Source organism: Macrobrachium nipponense, chromosome 21 (assembly GCF_015104395.2).
Source record: "Macrobrachium nipponense isolate FS-2020 chromosome 21, ASM1510439v2, whole genome shotgun sequence".
NCBI classification, from domain to species: domain Eukaryota; kingdom Metazoa; phylum Arthropoda; class Malacostraca; order Decapoda; family Palaemonidae; genus Macrobrachium; species Macrobrachium nipponense.
Genome location: NC_087212.1, coordinates 29,235,620 through 29,261,126, shown reverse-complemented (window position 1 = coordinate 29,261,126; position 25,507 = coordinate 29,235,620). Strand labels below are relative to the sequence as shown.

The 25,507-nt window shown below is 39.8% G+C and overlaps 1 protein-coding gene across 1 annotated transcript in view; it reads right to left on the bottom strand.

The window, feature by feature from the left end:
- The window catches only part of LOC135197886 (leucine-rich repeats and immunoglobulin-like domains protein 3), a 98,601-nt gene that overhangs the window by 63,878 nt on the left and 9,216 nt on the right, over positions 1 to 25,507 (bottom strand). The window lies entirely within an intron of this gene.

Here is a 25,507-nt window from a genome sequence, read left to right as displayed (position 1 = left end):
CTCTCTCATGAACAGGTGTTTTCTCCCTGCTCAGACAGGTGCAAAATGGCTATGATGTGCCTCAGACGTAAGTTTAAGAAGCCGAAAGTACAAATAAGGACGATCGCCTGAGGTGATTTAGGACAAAAAAAAAAAGTATAATGCTGTAAACGCCGTGGCACATGAAACTTTCAGTCAAGGCTCGGTGCTGGCCTATCTTATAACGTTGCCAGATGCAAAATCACGTCTAAACTTTAACCTTATATAAAATAAAAACTAATTAGGCTCGAGAGCAGCTATTTGCTATGTTTGATGATTGAAGGGTGGATGAGCAACATCCCAATTTACAGTCCTTAGCCTCAGTAGTTTTTAAGATCAGAGGGCGGACAGACAAACAGCCACCTCATTAGTTTTCTTTGACACACACACACATAAAGTTTCCTCAAGCGTCGAACACGAAACACGTCTGACATTTGGAATGGAGGGTAGATCTAGAACATTGTAAACATACATAGTATAATTTTCAATCATAAACTTACTGGATGGAGAAAGTTTATGACAACACGTCAGGGAGAAAATGCTTTATTTAAAGAACTTCCTCCAGTCGCTAGTTTCATGTATTTCTTTCAGTTTCAAGTTTGAGATACGTTTTTAACCACAAGGCTAAAATTTCTTGCATTTACATACCAATTCCTTGGTCTCTATTCGTGAATAGACTGCGCGATGTTATCCAATGTGAAAATTACAGTTTCTACAAATTGAAACATTGTCAAATATCACCACTTGAAACAGTAACCAAAAACTCGAAAGGGTTGCTGTAAGAGACGATTGAAGCTTTACTTGACTTTAGGAAAACGTGAACAAGAGAAATGTAAAAAAGAGAAATGTAAAAAGGGATGCTTGTTAAATAACATATATGTGTGTGTCTCCTTTATATAACGGCTAATTCAAAACCTTATCTAAGAAACGTCAAGATTTCGTCGTAAGGTCCTTACCAAAACTGAATAACTTTTAACAAAAATGTAGTACTCTCTCTCTCTCTAGAATATAAACCATTACATGTTACGATTACTAACCAAAAGGCCAAAGGCCCTCCACCATTAATCCGCACATTATTCAAAAGCAGGACCTCCGATAGCAGCCCAAAGACTCCACGCCGTTCCCACGATGGGATCAAAGCCCAGGATTCGGCGTCCATCCCTCGGATCAAAAGGCCCGGCCCTCGAATCAAAGGATGGTGCCCGACCCCTTGACGATGGTTGGGGGTCGCAAGGTGAGATATACCACGACCCTCCGCCATGACGGCTATACTACACCTTTGGTGACACCGCCTTCATAGTGGCCCTACCTGACACTACGAGGGCACTACCTCGTGGTTACGAGAGAGAGAGAGAGAGAGAGAGAGAGAGAGAGAGAGAGAGAGAGAACAATAATCACGGCCTCATTCACATCTGCAATGCTCAATCTTGGATGAAGTCCTGTGCAGCAAACTTCCACAGCATTAGCCGCCTAATACACTCATAATACTCATCGGCAGTGTCTCGGAAACCCTTACGCATACACACATTGAGCCACGAGCCTCCGTTATGTATGCCTTCAGAAATGACATAAGGAAACACCTAGGCAAGCTGAGATGGCCAGAGCTCGGTTGCAATCTGAAACTGCTAAAATATCCAACTAGGGTTTACCTACACTGAATTACTGTACTGAATTCACCTGTCAAACGTCTCCCAACTGTTACTGGTCTTAAATTTTATTTACTTAAACTCTGGCCAGAAAGAAGCTCAATTCTGGCGCCATTCTGATTTACATAGCGTAATATAGTAACCAATTAGCGAGCAAAACATTTTAAAGCCAAATTACAGTCGAGATAATGGATGACAAGAACTCGGACACAAAAAAATTTTTTTTTACTCCACAGATCAATGCAATGAGACAGGTCTCCCGTAAAACTGTAATTATCAAAATACAGCTAAAATACAAATCAGGAAAGGAGCTATTCAACAAAGTTACGTAAATGTCGATTATGCAACTGCAGGGTCAAATAAAAACCCAAAAGTATATAAACAAGAGATGTTCTCTTGTTAGATATGTCTCCTATATAATAAACAAGGTTATCGCAGAATCTCCAGAGCACTGCAGGACCATTCAAAACTACGTATACCATGCGATCTCTCTCTCTCTCTCTCTCTCTCTCTCTCTCTCTCTCTCTCTCTCTCTCTCTCTCCTTGTGTGTAGGCTAAGTGCCAGGTGCCGGAGGGCTGCGTGGCACTGACAGATACACTGTGTCTGGTTTGGTGCCACCGCAAGGATAGAGGACCTTTTTCTCGAAAGCCAGAGCACCAGCTCCAATACCTAAATACCAACCATCACGCGACAGTCCGCCATCTTGAGAGAGCTTGCCATCATTATCTTTGCGTGTACCGTATTTTAATAACATCTCGGCATTATCCTTAATGAAAGTCATCGAGCCCACGACAGCCCTGCAATACACTAAGGAAAAAAAGAAAGCTAGACAAACTGCAACTACATTTCACCCACGTAAATGAAACTCTCTTTTCAGGAAGGCGTTCGCCCGCCAAAAGTGAAAAAGGATTCGAGTGGCGTCTGCCTCTATCCAACATGGCGCGCCGGACGCTAACTTTTCACCGACGACGACGTCAGGTGACTCTCTCTCTCTCTCTCTCTCTCTCTCTCTCTCTCTCTCTCTCTCTCTCTAACGACGACGACAACGCAAGTACCCAAAGTTGGAAAAGGTCTCTTAATGTGTTTTTCCATCTGGCACGCGCCCACTCCATTACCTCCTTTTCAGCTCTCCCAACCTCCTCCACCCCCTCCTCTTCGTCTTCGTCTTCTTCCGTTCCGTTCCACCCATCCACTAACTATCCCCCATCCATGTCCTAACGACCCCCTACCCAAACCCTTCCAATACCCTCCACACACACACACTCACACACACAAACACACACAGTCTTTGCCAGCTTCCTCCTCAACCAGACACCTCCCCCCTCCCAGGCCGCCTCCCTCGAACCAGCTGGTGTTTGCATCCTTATGCCCTCTGGTTAATTTACATCCATACCGCCATCTTCTTCATTTCCTTTTGGCTCTTTCTCGCGTCGCACAACCACACTGAAAGGAAGAGTCTCGCATGACTGCCATTGAAGAACGGGGCAATGTTTTAAAAATTCTTAAAAACTTAATGCGATACGTAATCTAGGCAAACAATAATAAATTACTATGGAAAGTAAATCCACAGTAGTATGACTGTTTGATTTTGTTTTTTTAAGATATACAGAGCAGAAAGCTTTCGAAATTGTACAGGTCATCTAAAGCTTTATGCTTTACATATTTTAAACAACAAAATCAGACAGTCATACTACTCTGGATTCACTTTCCCATTATACGGACTCGTGAGATTATGAGTTTTCTTTTAAAAAATAATTTGATAAACAATAACATACCAGCCCTTTCTTAAATAATCACTCTGGAAAAACAAAAGACGAATGTCCGTCACACCAGAGTACACGAAACATATGGTTGCAACTTGCAAATCATCATCGTGCCTTTGCCTGGTGTTCTGCCCGTCGAGCAAAACATGGAGTAAAAAAGCAAGAACAATAATAATTTCGGAGTCACAAACCTCATTATCATCATCATCATCATCATTTCACTCGTTCCCAACAGTCGTCAGAAGGGTAACACCAGCAGTAAGCAAGCTCAACAGAACAAAAAAATCGAGCTAAGGTGCTGCACCGAATTCATGGCACAAAACAAGTAAATGTACTCAGAGTCATGTCCTGCTTATATTGTTCTCTCTCTCTCTCTCTCTTCTCTCTCTCTCTCTCTCTCTCTCTACTACATACATATAAAGGCATCTTGGAAAAACAAGAAATCAACAAATATTCTCTGTCGCTGTCAAATAAGCGGTCATCTACAATGAACAGATCAAAGATGAAACCAAACAGCTCAATTTCAGTTGATGCAGAAGACAATGGAGTGAATGTAATCACATAATCGAAAAAATTAAGTGTCATCGACATTTTCAATAAGAAAAAAAAACCATTCTCAGTCACTTACCAATAATAAAGTCATCAAATAGAGATACATAACCGAAAATGTCGACTGGATAAGAATAGAAAAAAAATGTGCCCAAAGAGGAAATAATCGTGCGAAGAAAATTACTAATCATGCAGTAAAACTGCAAGATACGAGAAAAAAATACATAAATATATATTTCTTGAATAAGAAACAATAAGAATCATGATGACTTTCGGGATTCCACTTTGGAAAATTCAGACACCAACCTGTCATTAAACTGATATAATTTGGGCACCACCTCCCTCAGAAAAGCTGCAAACCACAGACCTCCAATAAGTGAAAAGCGATTACATATTTTCCACGGTTATATATATATATGTAGTATATATATATATATATATATATATATATATATATATATATATATATATATATATATACACCATACATATATATATGTGTAAGATGTTTTTACGTTGCATAGAACCAGTGGTTATTCAGCAACGGGACCAACGGCTTTAAGTGACTTCCCAACCACGTAGAGAGAGAACTTCTATCACCAGAAATACATATCTCTAACCCCTCAGTGTAATTCCCGAAAATCGAACTCGTGGCAACCGAGGTAGCATGCCAAGACCATACCGATCACGCCCCTGAGGCGCTCTATATATATATATATAATATTATCTTATATATATATATTATATATTATATATATATATATAGATATATATATATATTATTATATAATATATATGTATTATACTATTTATATTTATTAATTTATGAATACGGTAACAGCAATGCATGCATGCATTTGCAGGATGAAGGACGCCCAGCAGGAAACTATGAAAACAAAACAGCATCGCTAACAACGCTTTATGTGTTCAGATCATTCCACTCTAGGCTTCTAAACTAAGGGCATAATAATGGCGTGATTCACAATAGCTTTATTAACAGCTAACACAACACATCGCTGCGATAAGACGTCTTTGCACTAACAAATACGTTTTTAATGACTCGATAATCTCGGAAATTTGCATAAGTTGGTCTCAACCTCGCATTCGCCTTCCACGTTTCAGCTCATTCTCGAGTGATACTTATTTCACACCTTTTCTTGATATTTCGAAAAAAAAAAATTTTTTTAGTTCCACATCATTAAAATTATGTTAAATTTTATTTACATTTCCTAAAATATCAGTTTAGTGAAAGAATATGTATATATGGATATTATATATTATGTATATATATGTAAATGTATGTAATATCAGTATGAGTGTATATATATATATTATATATATATATATATATATAATATCTATATATATATATATATATATATGACACTTCAATTACTAAGAAATCACAGCGTCGACAATCTTTTAGCTAGAGTGAAAAATCGTGATGACCTTGAGAGAGAGAGAGAGAGAGAGAGAGAGAGAGAGAGAGAGAGAGAGAGAGAGAGAGAGAGAGAGAGAGAGAGAGAAGCAGCATCAACTGACAATCACCGAAAACACCTAATAGGCGCTTGTTCATCTTCTGACATTTGCACCTGACTCGTCCTACCTGACCACCAAAAGAGGAGGAAGTAAGGATACCACCACCACCACAAAACTTACGAAATGTCGACAGCCGTTAGAGCTCTCTCTCTCTCTCTCTCTCTCTCTCTCTCTCTCTCTCTCTCTCTCTCGGAAGTACTGCGCACATATGACGGAGTACATATCCTACAAAACCGGTCGTGAAGTGTCGATGAACAGCTATAAACACTGATAAGGCGATATGAAGCGCTTCCCTCCCCGCTCCCAAACCCGAGATAAGAAACGATATAACTTACGGATGTCGGAACCTATCAGGCGATGAAGCTGTTCCTGTTCACGGAGCTTACATGTTTTTTTTTTTTTCTGACAGGATAAACTTTCTACTTTGTCATGTAAAAGTAGCTGTCCTCAAATATAAACTGAAGAATTTCAACCACTTCTCAAATATAATCTGAAGAATTCCCACCAGTATTCTCAAATATAAAAAGAAGAATTCCCACCAGTATTCTCAAATATAAACTGAAGAATTCCCACCACTTCTCAAATATAATCTGAAGAATTCCCACTAGTATTCTCAAATATAAAAAGAAGTATTCCCACCATTATTCTCAAATATAAACTGAAGAATTTCCACCACTTCTCAAATATAATCTGAAGAATTCCCACTAGTATTCTCAAATATAAAAAGAAGAATTCAAATTATTATTCTCAAATATAAACTGAAGAATTCCCACCAGTACACTCAAGTATAAAAAGAAGAATTCCCACCACTATTCTCAAATATAAAAAGAAGAATTCCCACCAGTATACTTAAATAAAAACTGAAGAATGCCCACCAGGATTCTCAAATATAAAAAGAAGAATTCCCACCAGTATTCTCAAATATAAACTGAAGAATTCCTGCAGTATACAGACATAAAAAAATATGGGCGATACTGTTTATCATCTACGCGTCACCTACACCGTATGGTAATGTTAAGTAGGCGGCAGCACGAAGATATCATTTTATTAATATAATTGGTCGACCACACAATATAGAAATGGGCGGATATAAATACTCTGACCACGTTCAGTTCTATATATATATATATATATATATATATATATATATATATATATATATATATATATATATAGAGCACATCGTATTTAATATATATTAGTTTAAAAGCTGGACTTTTAACGTTATTATACATCCAGCATAATTAATAAGGGTAACCTGGAAAAACCACCAATGGCGATGTATTTCAAACCACAACACAACCCACACATTATATATGTATGTGTGTGCGTGTGCGTTTGTACACGAGTGAGCATTATTTGTGTGTGTGTTCACGAGTGAGCATTATTGTGTGTGTGTGTGTGTGTGTACACGAGTAAGCATTACGTATGTATGTACACGAGTGAGCATTACATTCGTAATGCAAAAGAGTCTAGCAGTCCTGGCCATTTCCGTTCGTTGTCATTTTATTCAAACTGTCATTCTGAAATCCGAGAACAGGTTTCCTTTCTTTTCAGAAGAAGTAACGTCATGTCTACGATACCTAAAACCGTGCGAATTAGCTGTGAATGTTACGCCACGCCGGTCTCTCGTGCATGATTACACGTTGAGAAAAACCGTCGAATTTTTCTATGTGTATTCTTTCGAGTACTGTTTTCGAATATAAACTGCAAATAAATAAAAGAAACCAGGAATGGGCGTCATTTCCACACTGAAAGAAATGTATAAGTGTGCTCATTATAATATTCGTTTAAAGCGTCTTTACGTGCACATGCAATTCAACCACGCAATGGAATAAAATACAGAATTTAGGCCAAAGGTCAAGCGATGAGACCTAGAAGGTCATTCAGCGCTGAAATGGAAACTGACAGAAAAAAAAAAATTGAAAGGTGTAACAGGAGAGAAACCTCAAAGCAGTTGCACTTAAATCCATTTTTTGGAGAGGGTGAAAAGTAAGATGGAAGGAAGAGTCAATGAACGGAGGTACAGTAAAAAGGAATGAAAGGGATTGCTGCTAGGAATAGAAATACTTGCCCTGGTCACTTATGCCAGCCAGCAGGCGCTCTCGCCCTCCATAACGCAACGGGCATGTTTGGGAAATCGTGGAGATTCCAAGAATCAAGAAGGATGCCGAGTACCTGCGCACACCATAATGAAATGCACATCGAAGCATTAAGGAGAGCGAGAAGCGGATCAAATATAATAATAATAATAATAATAATAATAATAATAATAATAATAATAATAATAATAATAATAATAATAATAATAATAATAATAATAATAATAATGGAGAAACAAATCCACAGTTATGTAAATTTACATATTTAAATTTAAAACTTTACGGATAGCTTCGGGAATCTGTTCGGTTCCCCTTATCAATCTGACACGTTGTTATAGCACTCCAGCAAAGTAAACATAACAGGAGTTAAATTAAGTGAACTGACTAGTTTAAATAATAATAATAATAATAATAATAATAATAATAATAATAATAATAATAATAATAATAATAATAAAAGTATCTTTTGGGCCACGTCGATATAAAACACTGAATGCGCATACAATAAGACACAACACGCACTGAAAACTCAACTCTGTAACGGTTTCACTACTTGGACCAACGACGACGGATGGTCTCTTGTTTGTCACCTTTTTATAATTTATATTTTAACAGCGGCCTTTCACGCTCACAATTGATCACCGATTCCATTTTTTCTTCCAAGAACAACCAGATACGCTGAACACCAGCACCAGTATGCAGTAAATGAGCCTAGCTGTCAAACGTCTTCACTTCCAGAAGTCCTTCATTCCTTGGAACCCCTGAGACAATTTTTCTCATCCCAAGGAACCCCAATATATATATATATATATATATATATATATATATATATATATATATATTAATATATAATACATATACTAGAAATAATCAATACATAATCACGTGTGGAACAGATTCTGTGAGTTAGAAATATATATTATATACATACATACATATATATATATATATATATATATATAATCTATATATATATATAAATATATATATATATATATATATATATATAAATATACATGCATTTGTAATAATTACCTTTAGCAAAACAGAGGAAAAAAATCTCGCACGATATGTTACGATAAAATAAATTATAGGACTACGGTTCCTCACGCCATGTTTAACGAAGAAAAATATATTCTTATAAATAACAAACTAATTAAAAAAAATAAAAACATGAATTCTCACGGAACCCTTGCCGATCATTCACGGAACCCTAAGGTTCCTCGGAACCCCGGTTGAGGATGGCTGCCTATAGAACAGCTTCCCAGAGGACGTAGGGCAAAACCGGAGCTTCAGCAGCCGAAACGAAGATGCAACGTCTTGCTACCATAGTACAATTCAACTTGTAGTTAGATTTCACTTACATTTTTATTAATTTGTCAATATGTTCATTTATCTGTTTTCTAATTAACCGATCTCTATCTGTATTTCCTAGTTTTTCCTTCTGTTTACTTCTTTCGAATGAACACCATCATATTCTTTGGAAGGTTGAATTTCAAGTCAATGTGGGTTTGTTCCTTAAGAATAGGGTTCATGTTCTGAATAATAATTATAATAATAATAATAATAATAATAATAATAATAATAATAATAATAATAATAATAAATCTGTAATGAAAACTTTTGGGAAACTGTTCGGTTCCCTTGTCAAAGCTCTCTGTACAGATTATCTTTAATTTGATCTTTAAAAATATATTGCTTCTCCATTTCAAGACTCATGATACTATGAGTATTCAAAAATATTATTATTATTATTATTATTAACAGCTAAATTATAGGCGTAACTTGTAAACCAAAGAGAAGCTAAGCCTACAAAGGTAACCAACTGTCGCAGCGAGCAGCCGAGCGAGCATCACACGGATGCCACGTGGGTACAGGAGATTGCTGCCTGCACTGAACAAACACGACGTCGACTGAATCCGTCGTCACACTTGCTTCACAATCTCAAACTGAAATCAGAATCCAGAAAGTTTGGAGGATTTGGATCTTTTCTAGACAGTGCCTCCCTACGGTTGTTGTTGTTTGAGATTAAGGCCAGGCCAGCTCCGGCTCTTGCTCCTAAAGCAACCCGTAGAGACCGTACGGTTATAACCCGGTATGTATATATTATATACCACCATTGCAGCGTGCTTAGCACAAGCACGTTGGGGATTACAGTAAAAACATCAGCAAACTACTGTAAATATCAAAGATAATGACCCCCGAGATATATTAGTCCTAGATAACGATTCTTTGCTGGATTGTGAATTCTGACGCTGGTTGGCTGAAAGGAAAATGAATTGGAACAACGAGGTAATTTTCAAAAAGCCTCTACGTATGTGGGCATATTTTTTTCATTATTCAGGTGATGAAACTTATTCGTATAGAACAAGCCCACAGGGGCCATTGACTTGAAATTCAAGCTTCCAAAGAATATGGTGTTCATTAGGAAAAAGTGAGACGAACTAAAGGGCTGTACGAAAAGACTCACCCTTATTTAAAAGAAAAAAAATGAATAAAGTAACAAACAGATAAAACTGAATTAAAAGACAAGGAGAATAGTATTGCGTCTTAGCTTGAATTTCTTTAGTTCCAATTGCGTAGGCTACAACATAAGCAAACACACATGCGAGGAATTATTTTGAAGAGAATCCTCATTGTAATTACGCATCGAGAATGAGTAATAGTCTAATCTTTGTGATAAATGAAATCTTCTGCTGAAATGAAAATCGAGATTCAACAACACCGATAACATCAGCGGGCTCCTGATAGACCTACGCACGCACATCGCGCCACACCAAATTGATCCACCACAGGGCTTATCAATCGAGCGATAAGTTCCCGCCTAATTTTTATCAGTCCATCTTGCTTTTATCAGGTACATAATCGCACCTGGCCTAATCATACCTCTCCCCACTTCACCGGCTGGGCCTCCGGCATCCCCTCCCCTCCCCACAACCCATCCCCGTCACCAGTGGCCAAACAACGGCGTAGCCAGGTGACAACCCAAGATACAGAACACCTGGGGACATAAAAGAACAGCAGTGAGCCACTGCTTCCATTTGAAGGGTCAACGAATTTAGATAAAGACTTCCTTCGGGGAGATGACAAGTGGGACTCTCAATTCCTTGCACGTACTCGGCTGCCTCGAAGGATGAGTCTTTGATAAATGTAACATATATAATCCACTGAATACTGATCACAACTGATAGGAAAAGAAACCCAACCCCCCTCCCCCGGTGATCTCTTATTAACCTATTGAAAGCAGCCCTGGAGTGACTCCAAAAGGAGTCTATGGAAGCGACCCCTCCCGATCTCTCTCCCTTGCGCCCTCACAACCTCTCAGCTCCTGACCTTGGTTGGGCACAATGGAGCAGAATGAAGCAAGGTTAGGGCAAGACCCCTGTCGAAAATGGAAGAGAGAGAGAGAGAGATTAAACTAGTAACAATGCCAAGAAAATCAAGGCTATGTGACAATTGCGACCATTCGATAGATTAGCCATGACCTCTCTCTCTCTCTCTCTCTCTCTCTCTCTCTCTCTCTCTCTCTCTCTCTCTCTCCAAAATCCATAAGTGGCGCTTGAAGAAGTGAAAGTGGTCGTCGGAACCATCATAATCGTCCCCAAGTTGAGCAAAAGGTAAAATCCAGCCGTCCACCAGAGTAAACAACAGACGGACCAAAACATCGATCCTTATAAGGACTAGAGAAGGCAAAACATAAAATAGTACGCTCGTAGGAATAAACCGGTACTCATTTTAAAACCACAGCCGAAAGTCCCATCACTGCCCCAGACAAAAACATTCAAACACCAGCTAACCCACGCAAAGCACAAATAATAAACTTTATGTTAAGAACATAAAACTCCTGCGCCTTCCTTTCCCGACTCCAATACGGAACCCAGGTGTGACTGGGTACGCTTCATCATTGCCAATTGCCGCCACTGGCTGAATATCTGTTCCAGCGAAAGGTCGAAGACCAGGAAAGAAGAAGACAAGAAACTTCGCCTATCATCAGGACCAAACTGACGCGATGTGGATTTGATTAAGCGCTGGAAACACTCGACTACTTCCCAGAAAGCGGCCCGAAGAAAAAGACAGGTAAGATAACAAAAGAGTAACCTACTCCAGGTCTTTCTGATAACAGCGGACCGAAGGGACGGGAGATTAGACTAAGGTATTAGACTATGGTAAGTTAATCTCCGTAATCTAATAATGCTCTCGTCCTAATCACATCCAGGTAGGCCCGAAACCGAAAACAGGCGTGGCGTCGACCAATTAACAAAGCCAACAGATTCAAGGGAGGAATAAGGCGTCCTCAAACCCACAAGGGATGGAAGACCAGAATGGGGGTTAACAGCTCAGGGTAAATAAAAGAACTGGAATATATACAATGAGAAGGATTCATGAGGCACCTTGGGTGGGGGTAAGTCGCCAGGTAACGAATGGGAATGAGTGTAAAACCACCTTCAAATTACTATATTCTTTACAAAATGGACTGAAAATATCAATTAATTCTAAAAAGAAAAGCAATAATTCACAAATTGTTAGCCAAACACTAGCGCCACAAGGGCACTGGTCATCACTGCCAAAACACACACTACTACTATATCATAAAAGCGTACTTCATTCAAGTTCTTTAGATATATACACAGGTTTAACTAAGGGTAACTAAAGAGCAAGTCCACTGGAACCTCCACCACAATGAATGACCTTTGCAATCAAATGGCAGCGTTTTAAAATGTTATTCTCACGTGGCTACGCCTCCAATTCCTCACCGATCCACTGGTGATTTTGTGGAGGAGGATTTTACTTAACAGCCAACTTATAAATTACTCATTTACCTTCAGTTTATACTATTATAATCTCTCTCTCTCTCTCTCTCTCTCTCTCTCTCTCTCTCTCTCTCCTCTCTCTCTCTCTCTCTCTACATTTGTTTGTAAAACAACCGATTCTCAACAACAACAGAAACAATTACAACAATAACAGTGCATTAGCATCTCCAAGCCAAGAAATACACAACAGCAACATACTTAAAAAAAAAAAAAAACTAGCATGCATATTCGTGTACATACACAGTACGCACATGTAGCCTAAGCAGGGCACATGCAAAAAGCCACTCCTTCAGCCATCAGGCAATGAAAAGCAGCAGGGTTCCATCACGCAAAATAAAAGAAGAAGAAGGAAAAAAAAAAGAAGTCCAAATTACAGTCCGCAGGAACCCTCCGTCAGCAATTGCAGACCCCAACAGTTACTGTCCTTCCTTCCTTCCTCAAGGCGACTTATCCAGGAGATTTCGGTCGAAGATAAAAGGGCGTTCTATATAACATTGGCAGCAACACAATAAAATGGTACTACGTCATCCATGTTACCAATAACGTTAGTGGTACTGTCCCTGTTGTTCAAACATTGAATTATGTTCGGCGGGCGACCGGGCGACCATTTAGTGAAAACTGGCCACAATATCTTTCAATTTGAAACTTATACTGTGAAGTCAGCTGCAGTCGACGTACGAATAACAATCTCATTTCCTATCTTCATACAAACACACACATTATATATATATAGAAAATATCGTACAAAAATATATATATATATATAAATAATTTTATATATATATATATCTAATTATATTAATTATATTGTATATATTATTATATATAGATATATATATATATATATATATATATAATATAGTATATAAATAAATAATATACTATATATAATATATTAATATATATATATTATTATATATATATTATATACACCGTCCTCTACATTATATTTTAGTAACTGAACACCATGATAAACTTTGACATTTTATGTACAAGACAATCCCAAGTCTAGACTGGAATTACAGCAATCTACACAAAAATTCATACTCATCTCCAACTATGTAGTCAGATTTATTTGCATCGCTATTCATGCGATGAACCTGCTATGGCAGAGGTCATGCTTCAACACAGGAAAGCTGAGGCACATGAGGAGCATTAACACTAAAACAACAAGGTACCTAAGTCTAAGCGCTTTCAATTCGCGAAGGGCAGACAATAGGTACAACAGAGAGAGAGAGAGAGAGAGAGAGAGAGAGAGAGAGAGAGAGAGAGAGAGAGAGAGAGAGAGAGAGAAGAGAGGGGGGATTCAAATTTTATTTACAATAAAAGATCATTCAATTATATATAAATAAATATCTATAGGAGTATAAATACCCACACACACACATATAAATTAGTATACTAAAAATAAAAGAGGAAAGACAAAAGCCAAACAGACAACGCCACACCACGCTCAGCGAATCAATAGCTTTGGTCCCTTCCACGAAACCTTCATTCTTGGAGATAAAAACGTCCTGTTTGGCTCGAAATGTGAAAACGGATATGTGCACATCAACGCTGGAAAGAGAGAGAGAGAGAGAGAGAGAGAGAGAGAGAGAGAGAGAGAGAGAGAGAGAGAGCCCTAACAAAACAATAATTATAATCTCGAAAAAAGAGCCACACAAACCCCTAACAAAACAATAATTACAATCTCAAAAAAACCTGAAAAAATAGCTACAATCAGTGATTAACACCAGGGCCTTCTCTACCGGAAGGTACTACAGCGAATATCCCGGTGGTGGAGGCGAGCACGCAGCAGCGTGGCCAATAGGACCAGGCAGAGGTGGCACATTAATGTTAAATAAGAGTACAACTCACGCCATTCCAGTTCTCCTCACACTTATGTCTTCCACACAATGGCAATGCGAGAATACCTATTGTATCCCAGTGCATTCAATTTATTGTTGCACATAGGTTAGGGTAGATACCAATCAATCAATCAAGAAGATTGATTTAAGCAAGCACAAAACCTCAGTGATGATGTTTAATCGCCAAGTAACAACTCTTGTATCACTGGCGTTTGCTGAGCGCTGGAAAGGAGGAAGAAAGGCGAATGTCTGACATTTAAGCAGATAAAGTACTCGCATGTTTACTTAAAAACCCCGCTTCGAGGCCACCTTGTCCACCAGAGTAGATCATTCAAAAGGAATCAACGCACATTCCGATGTCATGTAAATATTACTATCCCTAGTCAAGGCAAATATATGCATGTGCCTACACATTCTAAGCAAATACACATCTAAGCAAAACGGGTCATATTTCATTAGTCTTTTTTTCGAAATTGTACAAACAGGGAATAAATCAAAAACTAAGTTTATGCAATACACAATAAATGATAAATTACTGCACATAACGCAAAATCCCGCTGGCAACAGCAACTGCCGTGGAAGACGGAATCGTTAGACACAAGAAAACTCCGGCACCACAAAAATGCCATGAGAGAGAGAGAGAGAGAGAGAGAGAGAGAGAGAGAGAGAGAGAGAGAGAGAGAGAGAGAGAGAGAGTGGTGGTTTATGTATAGCTGGGGGTGGGAGTGAGAGAAGATGGATGGAATAGGACAGTTTGGGTCAATAGTGGCTCCGTAGTGAATAGGCTACACACGCACGCACGCGCGCACACAAACACACACGACAGCAGGAACATGCACATGATGAAGCCAAACAGCCTGATCTTTCCTTCCACAATCACAAGAGATGCATAACACAATGTTCGCTTCTGTACGGTCATTCATTCATTCTGTCACTATGTACTATACAAGGTTTAATAAACCATACAAGGGTAGGCTACACCACCTCAAAGATGGAGAAAGGGGAGCGTTCAAGAGAGCTCTTTTTCTCGTGAACGCCTTGTGATTAAACCATAGCGTCCGCTATCAACTCAACCGTCCCCCCCCCCCCCCCCCCAGGCCGCTGTCCCAGCACCAACGCCCCGACTCCCACAAGAAGATTAGCCGGTCTTGAATTAGACCTTCATTGATCTTCCTTTCCTAGAGCAAAAGAGATGATATTGTGCAATGTGGCAGTGGCGTCCGAACGTTGAAACACATTGCCTAAACGGACGCTGCAAGGACAACATGCAATGGAGGGAATGAGGAAAGGAGAAGCCACGGTAAATCACTATGGCATAGTACCATAGCACATTAATGCCATGGTATATGCAGGCTGTGTGTGTGTGTGTGTGTGTGTGAAACAGACAGACAGACAGACAGAGAGAGAGAAGGGACCTAGAGAGCGGAATGAGGCGATCGAGAGAGAGATAGAGAGGAGGGGAGGAGAGAGATAGAGAGAGAGAGAGAGAGGAGCATGGTTGCATGACTACACAGTGTTCTTCCAGTCCCTTTTGCCGGCTCTTGAAGGTGGCGCGAAGCTCCCTTCCTTCCCCCTTCCCAGCCAATTCTTACGAGGGGCAAACTCTCCCCATTTTTTCCCTTTCTCTCCCTCATTCCAATGACTTCCCGTTCCGCAGGGGATACGAGGCCTACGGAATAGGCCTAAAGAAGCGTTGGTTATAGCCATACTGTGCATTAGACAAATTGTACAATTCTGGGAAAAAACATAGGCCTACTTGAAAGGCCTAGCCTTAATACGAGGCGCAATCGCACCAATACTGGTATGTGTGTGTGTGTGTGTGTGTGTGTGTATTATACATAGGCTACACTATATACATTAATATAACTATTGTATATACAGTATATATTATATATATATATATATTATATATATATATATATATGTGTGTGTGTGTGGTGTGTGTGTGTGTGTGTGTGTGTGGTGTGTAAAATATCGATGATAGGACAGATGGCCATTACATTGAAACTTACTCAAACGAGCAATTCTATATGTTTAAAGATTCCTTTTACAAACAAATGAAATAAATGTCTTTATAAGTAAATGCTCTTGTATTCTTCCGCAGAGAAAAGACGAATTATTCTAGACCCCAATGCAGTCGGACTGGCATGCGGAGTGGCCTGCAATGACGGTCACGTCGATCCATAGATTCTTGCACTTCATCTCTCTCTCTCTCTCTCTCTCTCTCTCTCTCTCTCTCTCTCTCTCTCTCTCTCTCCAAGAGCAACGGAAGGTTCACCTCAATTAGATCATTGCTCACGCAGACAACATGAGACACCTGACGTCGAGATCTTAAATTAGCCTAATCGTACGTCCTAATTACGTCAACGATATCAAATGAATTGAGACGTTAGAGCAATACGTGCAAATTGAAGACATGGAAGACGGCGGGGAAGGCCACAGTACGTACTACAAAGATTTACGTCACAACTTCAAGTGGAATCGTTAACACAATTCTATCTACTATGTATCTCTCTCGTACTCTGATTCCCTCCCCATTAACAAACTTATGCGCAGGTGCTTCTGCATTGGGTAAATAACAGATTACCAAGACAGGCAGTTGTCGTCTGCACCAAGGACCCGGCCAAATGATATTAATTTAGGCAAGTGCGCCTGGCAATGGGTGTTGGGCAAGAAGACGTTTAGGCACACACGCAGTCAAGACACTCGTCATCTATACCAACAAACTGACGATAGCCTGCCTACTCGCTTTCAAATCACACATGCTCGGCAAATGTCTCTCTCTCTCTCTCTCTCTCTCTCTCTCTCTCTCTCTCTCTCTCTCTCTCTCTCCAAATCGCATACATTCTTTAGCGAACATACTGCAAACTTACATAGCATTCGTATACACTGAGCGTTGTTCTGTATTATATATATATATATATATATATATATATATATATATATATATATAGAGAGAGAGAGAGAGAGAGAGAGAGAGAGATGAGAGAGAGAGAGAGAGAGAGAGAAATACATTATATGTGTATAATCAAAGAAGCCAACGTGTTTATATATACGTGTAGATATATGTATATATATACACAAGAGAAAAGCAACGCAGCATCATCATCGTGGAATGTCGACGATGGCCTCCTTATAAGGCAGGTGGGATCGCCTGATTCAAATCTACCAAGAATACAAAGCCAGATATGTAAAAAAAAAAAAAAAAAAAAAAAAAAAATCAAGGCGATCTTATTCGTGTCGCAGCTCATAGGCGTCGAAATTTTAAACCGTCATGCATAACAACTATGCAAGGCAGATTACGTGCTGGGTTTGCTTCGCTAAGCTCCACATTCTTCCAACTTGTACGTGCCCTCTTCTGAGTCCTCTCGTTTCGTCGCTATATGCGAGGTCCTCCTCCTCTTAACGCCTTCCCGAATTTCGTCTTTTTGTGCGAGGTCATTATCTGATGACCTCTGCACACCAGGGAAAACACTCCAAGCAGAGACATTCGAAAAATGACTGAACCCAAATTGGACATGATTGAATCCCAAAACATAACTTTTGAATAATTTTGTAAGCACTGACACTGGATAACAATAGAATTACTTGTCCTGGACAAAAGGAAATGTGAGCAAAAAGGACAACCGAAAATACCGAACACGATAACTGGCGAGAAGTGTACAAAAAACAAAAAAGATCTGGTAAAAGATCCGAAGTCTGAAGCCTGGAAATGCTAAGCCTCTACTATCCATCCAGAGACCGTCGTCTTGGTTATAATAGTAAGAGAAAGCGAAGCGCAGGACAGATGGCCACTCTGGGTGTCAACGAGTGAGTGGTACCGACTGGCATACCATAACTGTCCGGATCTCCGGGGTAATGCTTTCATCCATCTATAATAAACTGTTAAGGATACAGAACTCTCTGCTACATGGATCAATTTCTATAGGGCATTGCAGCATTGAAAATAACCATACGGTGAAAATAACCACAGGGCATGTAATAAACACATTTTTCCTTAAAGCAGAGGTCTATGCTACAGAAGTACTGGAAGCACCAATTTTCGCTCACATAAGAACATAAAGGTTGGATGATTCATCTCAAAATAAAACCTGAAACTGATAAAAGAATCTTCCCTAAATACCGAATTCACAACAAGAAACCTCCCCACCAAGAATAAAAATATGGTAGGTATATTTACCCGGGATGTGCCATTGGGGCTGGGAACTCAGAGATACTTTATCAGCTGCATCAACAATCACCTTATCTTTGAGAACATCATTCACGACGCCAAAATCCACCTCGGACAGCCAGGTTCAAGTGAAGTTGTTCGAATCGTGTTCATCGCTACCCATAAATCAGGTGATCGCACTGCAACGCGAAACGATGTTTCGTATGCTTGTTAACACAAGACGCTGATTCAGCTCTTTCTAGTATCGCAAGGACAGGGAGTAAAACAGGTTCACGAAAACCTAAATATAACGAAGCGAAGTATGAGGTAAGGAAGAGTAGGAACTGGGGAATAGGAGGAGGAGGAGGAGGAGGAGGAGGAGGAGGAGGAGGAGGAGGAGGGGAGGAGAGAATCCTGGGTCTTCCCCACGTATAGGGCAAGATGTTTCCATTATGCCTGGCAGGAACCCACTCATTCCCAATTAAGCCCTATAAGGAAATAATACTTCGGATTCGCTTGCCCAGCTCTCATTAACATGCATCGACAGTCAGACACCGTGGAGGAGGAGAGAGAGAGAGAGAGAGAGAGAGAGAGAGATTATTTAGAAAATACATACAATACAAACTCTCTCTTTTTCTCTTTTCTTACCTTATACCGGATAAAGTCTGTCGGTAAATACAATTCGTCTTTCCAAATGACAAATCAAGCGCACGAACAAAAGAACAACGCAAACATAAGCCAGTGCCTAAGCAGGAGACCTGTCCACGCAAAGAAACTAATATATAGGTCGATACGCAATCGGGAGTGATGAGTAAATGCGTATAAATAAAACTTGGCATTATGACATAAATTGAAACTAACATAAAGAATATATTACCCATCAACTAACTGGCAAGATGCAGCAACGAAACAGTAAAGCTCGAACGCAACAAACGAGAGAGAGAGAGAGAGAGAGAGAGAGGTGGAGTGACTTATAAACCGGTTTTTTTTAGAGGGTCTTGAAGCACATACACAAGCACAAATTCATGCACCTGCTCGTCCCGCCCAGTCGGCCACAGGGTCGCCCACACAATTCCGCCCAGAGAGAGAGAGAGAGAGAGAGAGAGAGAGAGAGAGAGAGAGAGAGAGAGAGAGAGAGAGAGAGAGAGAGAGATGTGCACCTGCGATCGTGCACACCTTCCATATGATACTCGGAAAAACAAGTAGACAAAAGGACTGGATAGGCGAGCTTTTACAGGACCATCAACATCTCGCAAAGGCGTTTTTCCTCGATTCAGTCCCAGAGAGCGGAAGAGATCCTCCAGGTTAGACCTAAGGTGTATTTGTAACCTAGAATTTACACCTCGAGACGGACGAGAGGAACGCATTTCACGTAACAGTAAAGTAGACACAAACTACATAAACACGTGATCCTCGTGAAGTATTATAAATAGATGCGTTGGTAAAATATGGTGTTTATCCATTAAAATTACTACATTAAAAAACGAGGAAAACTAAGTAACAACTAGTAATCGAAAACCTCATCCCTGACCTACGGAAGCAAGAATAGCCTGGGTTCAATCTAGGTAGTACAGTTCACATTCAAGTTAACTGGGAGCCTGATCCTTCCTTTGCAAAGGAGCTGAGTGGATATACTATATACTATAGAAATTTAACACGAGAAAAAAAGGGAACAAAAGAAATTGGTTTTCAACATTTCAAAAATTCTGTACAAGTTTCACAGGTTCGCCAGAGTCAGAATTTCAGCCCAGGTAAGAACAACTAGGAGCATTTGTAAACAAACCAGAGACGCTAAGCCGAAGCCATTGCAGCGCAAAAGGGGAAGCTAATCTCTTAAATGCAAATGAGCTTACAATGATTTACAATGAGGAAGCCAACGTGCTGCCAACAGGAAGGAAGCTGTCTCAGCATTAGAGGTGACAAAAATCACAGAGAGAAGACAGAAACGATTATTGTCGACTTAAGAACAAATAGAAAGCATTTTACAACGCTTAAATAATCTAGGGGCGTTACTCCGTCCAAATGTCCATGAAATCACTTTGTACCAATCGCAGTGCTTTAGTAAAATAATAATAATAATAATAATAATAATAATAATAATAATAATAATAATAATAATAATAATAATAATAATAATAATAATGTATAAGTATCAAGACCTGAAAATAGAAATAAGGATATGGAATGTGCAAGTGGAAATTGTACCCATAATCATAGGAACACAAGGCACGATCCCAAGATCCCTGAAAAGGAATCTGGAAAAACTAGAGGCTGAAGTAGCTCTAGGACTCATGCAGAAGTGTGTGCTCCTAGAAACAGCGCACATAGTAAGGAAAGTGATGGACTCCTAGGAGGCAGGATGCAACCCGGAACCCCACACTATAAATACCACCCAGTCGAATTGGAGGACTGAGATAGGAAAAAAAAATTATTATTATTACTCCGAAAACAGCACAGATGTGCTAGTAAAGGGACCAAGCAGCTGCTGAGACCTGCCACCCTACGTGAAACCTTGTTAGTGGTCACGGCAATCAAGAGGGACCTGGCTGCTTGACATTCAATAGAGGTTCAGGCGTCACAACAATAGGGAGAACGTGGGTATGTATCCAGAGAGAGAGAGAGAGAGAGAGAGAGAGAGAGAGAGAGAGAGAGAGAGAGATAAAACAAAATTACTCACACAACTTACATGAGAAAATGGACTTACAGACACGAGAACGCGTCATAACAAATTCAACTCTTCACCAATGGTTTTTCATGATCGCCATTATGGATCTCCTACACGTAAAGGGCAATTGCGTAAAGCATGTGTAAAATACAAACACAGGAGAGCACAAACAAGTGTGCATGTGTTGTAATCACATGATTACACAATGTTCGTTTCGTTTATCATTATATATATATATATTATTATATATCATATATATATTATCATAATCATATATATATAGATATATATATTATCTATATATATATATATACATGATATATCCATATATATAAAAATCACACCACAAGAAAGAGAGAGAATCCATATCCAATAGCTGATATCCCACACTATTTTTCTACACAGTTCTCGGGTATCATTGCGAGACAAATTGGAACCCGTTTTTTGGACAGGGACACCTGACGCTGATCTGGTGGCAAGTCCTGAAGGAGAGGGAATATTGAGCGAAGGAAAACGACCAAAGGGATCTCTCTCTCTCTCTCTCTCTCTCTCTCTCTCTCTCTCTCTCTCTCTCTCTCTCTTCCGCGTTATCAAATTTCACTAAGTGCCACACTTGAATCTATATTATTTTCAGGTCTAATATCTCCGTCTCGATGCGGTTGAAAAAACTGACAAATATAGTAAACCTACAAAAAATTATGCCAATCACCGTTATAATAATAATGATAATAATAAAAGCTCATTAGTCGTATCAGTATTAAAACAGGTCTTATCCTAGCCACAGAAACTGCAAATTAATTATTTTACACTTATTTTGAAACATAGCTTACTTCGTCTGTCAGTCGTACACAAAACATATGACCATAAAATACATAGCATAATTAGCTTTTTTTCATTATATTGAACATGGAAAGGAATATCAAGTCTAGGGCAAAGGACAAGCGCTGGGACTTATGAGGTCAATCAGCGCTGAAAGGGAATTCGGGAGTAGAGGGAATTTTGAAGGTGTCACTCGGGGAAAGGAAAACCTGGCAGTTGAAAGATAGACATAAGAAAGGTAATAAGAACGGAGGCACAGTAAAGGAATAATGAAAGGAGTAGCAGCCAGGGGACGAAGGGACGTTGCGAAGAACCTTAAAAAACGCCTACAGTGCACCAACTCCCCTCCCCCCCCCCCCCCCCCCCCCCCCCCCCCCTTGCCGACAATCTCCATCCGACGGGGACAAAGCTGGACAAGCCAAACGGGTATTGACGCAATCGCACAACTTTCTTTTTGCCGTCTAAAGATTAAAATTACTTGTCAGTTTCTACAAATTTCTGTTTCCTGAAGCACCAGGCAAGTCACGCCTTTAAATATCCCTTGGCAATCCCAATGACTCGGTGATGACAGATTCAAATCTGATCGCTACCAGAAATTGATCAGGGATTTCTCTGTCACATTGCATTTTTAAACTGACATAGTTAATTAAACAATAAACACTTTCTCGCACACAGAACAGAAGGAGCTTTTAGGTCATATAAAAAAATAAAATTATATTATATATATATATATATATATAAATATATTATATATATATATAATATATATATATATAATTATATATTCGTTCGTGGTGGATTAAGTTCGCTTTCTGCCGTCACGATCTCATCCCGAAGTCAAATTTAAAAACAGAAGAAGAAGAAAAAAAAGAGAAAATACATCATGCTGAACATACGGCACAAAAGTGAGGCTAAAAAATAGTCTTGCACACGGACAGGCTTCACGGGGACATGCCATGAGCCTGGAAGGTCGGTGACCTAAGGGCGTATAAAACAAGTGCGAGTCGCACTGACATATAAGCCTACCAACATTTCAACGATTGGACGGACACGTCAAATACAGCAGCTCGGCGATCTGGGGAGAGAGAGGGGGCGGGATGGGTAAAGGTGGGGGGGGGGGGGAGACGAGAGGGTAGGGGTATACTGGGCCCTTCAGTAAAAGCCTTCGTGTCTGCCATGGAGACATTTCCTGTGTGATGTCACTTAAGGGGGGCCCAAGTCACACACAAACACACACACAGACCCCTAATGGTCTTGCACCGAAGGGCAAATACATTTGCTATCGTCGATAAGTTCTTTTTTATCTCCTGCCAACAGCCATGGCTTCATAAGACCATTTAGTACGTACTACGAGAGAGAGAGAGAGAGAGAGAGAGAGAGAGAGAGAGAGAGAGAGAGAGACGCTCAAAGTGCTTGAGGTTTAATAGCATGACTTTAAAAGCTTCTCACTCAAGCAAATAATAAACAAGGATGTGAAAATGCTCGTCTTACTGCAGGGAGAGATGACTTGACTTTTGTGCATGCACGCTACTTACACACACACACACACACATACCTACATCCATACACAGACGCAAATACATACTACATACATACATACATACATACATACATATATTATACATGAAATCAACACAAGTACAGAAACACCATGGTAATATACTATATCGAGAATACTGGATTTTTTTTTACATAAAACAGTCTTACATCAGAACGCCAGATATAAGGCAACTTATTCAGCGATGAAATTCATTCCACGGCTTAACATCAGCAACACCACCTACAGCCAGAGCTTCGCACAAGACCCCAAACACGAAAGAAATGATCACACAAACACACGCACGCACGCACACACACACACACACACAAAACAAATTGGATCTGTCATTCTGCTTTCAGTGTACCAATCTTCAATTTACCACGGGGGTCGTCGAAACACACAAGGCTCTCGTGAACTCTCGCAAATAAACAGAAATACAAACTCACGCACACTCACGCACGCACACACACATGTACGACTGGCCCAGGATCCATCGCGTGCCTGCATTACCGCAGCGTTGAAATAAAACTCCCTAAGTCAGTATTGACTGCATAGAAATGTAATCAATACTGACATGCGAGAGGGTGGCCTTCCTTCAAATCGGTCAGCATCCCGGTACCTGCCACTCCAACCAACAACAACAGCGGGTTTCAATCGTGACATTTACTATATATCCGAAGTCTACTACACCAACAATGGCTGAGGCACATCGTGAGCAAAAATTTCAAAACACACCAAGCGACTACAACAACCAGCAAAAGCTAGCAAAACTGTATTCTTAAAACATAGATTTTATATTATATATATATAGATATATATATATATATTGAAATGTGACATTCAATGGTACCTTTGTGGATACATAAACTGTGCGTAATTGTTAACGGTTCAATATTATGAAAATGAAGCCAACATTATTTAAGTACCGACCTTAGGACATACGCAATGCAACTAGAATATTTATAAAACTAAACATAAAGCCGCAAATGTAACATAAAATCCTTACCTGGAAGTTAAGCGGTAGATACATAGTAAAATTTGTAACGTTTCTAAACAATAACTGTAAAACGAGAGAGAGAGAGAGAGAGAGAGAGAGAGAGAGAGAGAGAGAGAGAGAGAGAGAGCAATCAGAACTGGTATAGTTTGAATTGACAAAGATGTCCCCTTAGCACGACTTCGGCGCAGACCTAATCATAGGTTTTACAACAACAGCAATTTGTACCACATCGCTTACATTAGTCAACCCTAAAATTTGTTGAATGAGGAGGACGTCAGCGCACAAGAAAGCCACTTTCTTCAGCGGCCTGTCCCAATCGCCCAAAGATCTGAAAGACATTCAGGAAAAAGAATCTACATTCTCAAGTGTTGCCTCGCCAGGAAAATGACTCGCATTGAAGCACGTCATTCCCGGGAAAGGCTCTGGAGCGATGTGTTGTCAATCGCGGCCCAAAAAGGATGGTAAAATAAATTCATGCGCGCAAAAGATAAGTTAAATGACAACATGAAAGCGAGATGAGAATGAATCAGTGACTACGATGCGTGTGACTGCGTACGTGCGTTTGCGTGTGTGAATTTGGCCGGCGCCATAGTTTAGTGTGTTGTGTGTACAGCAACTCGATAGCCCAACGATGCCCTTGTCTTCCACACACACACGCACACACATCTCGTGCTCCTCTCTCCTTCCAACGCCTACCCTACCATTACTCCTCACTTCCCCATTTACCAACACTTGCCCTTTATTTCCCTACACTCCTCGTCGTTTCCAGCTGGGGTTCCTAAGGAGGAATGCTGCCATTTTGAGAAGGCTTTCCCCGATATGCAATTACGTCTGGTGTTGTACTGTAAGTTTTCTGGTGTTGTGCTGTAAGATTTCTGGTGTTGTGCTGTAAGTTTTTGCACAATACTTTCCTGTATAAAAGCTCACAGCACGACACCAAGCAACCTAGACGTATATATATAATGCTTATAGGGTAAAGCCCTCTATAGTGAATGGTATTTGCCGTGATATCATACTCCCCTTTTTCCCTTTACTGATAAAAATAGGACAGCCATTCTTG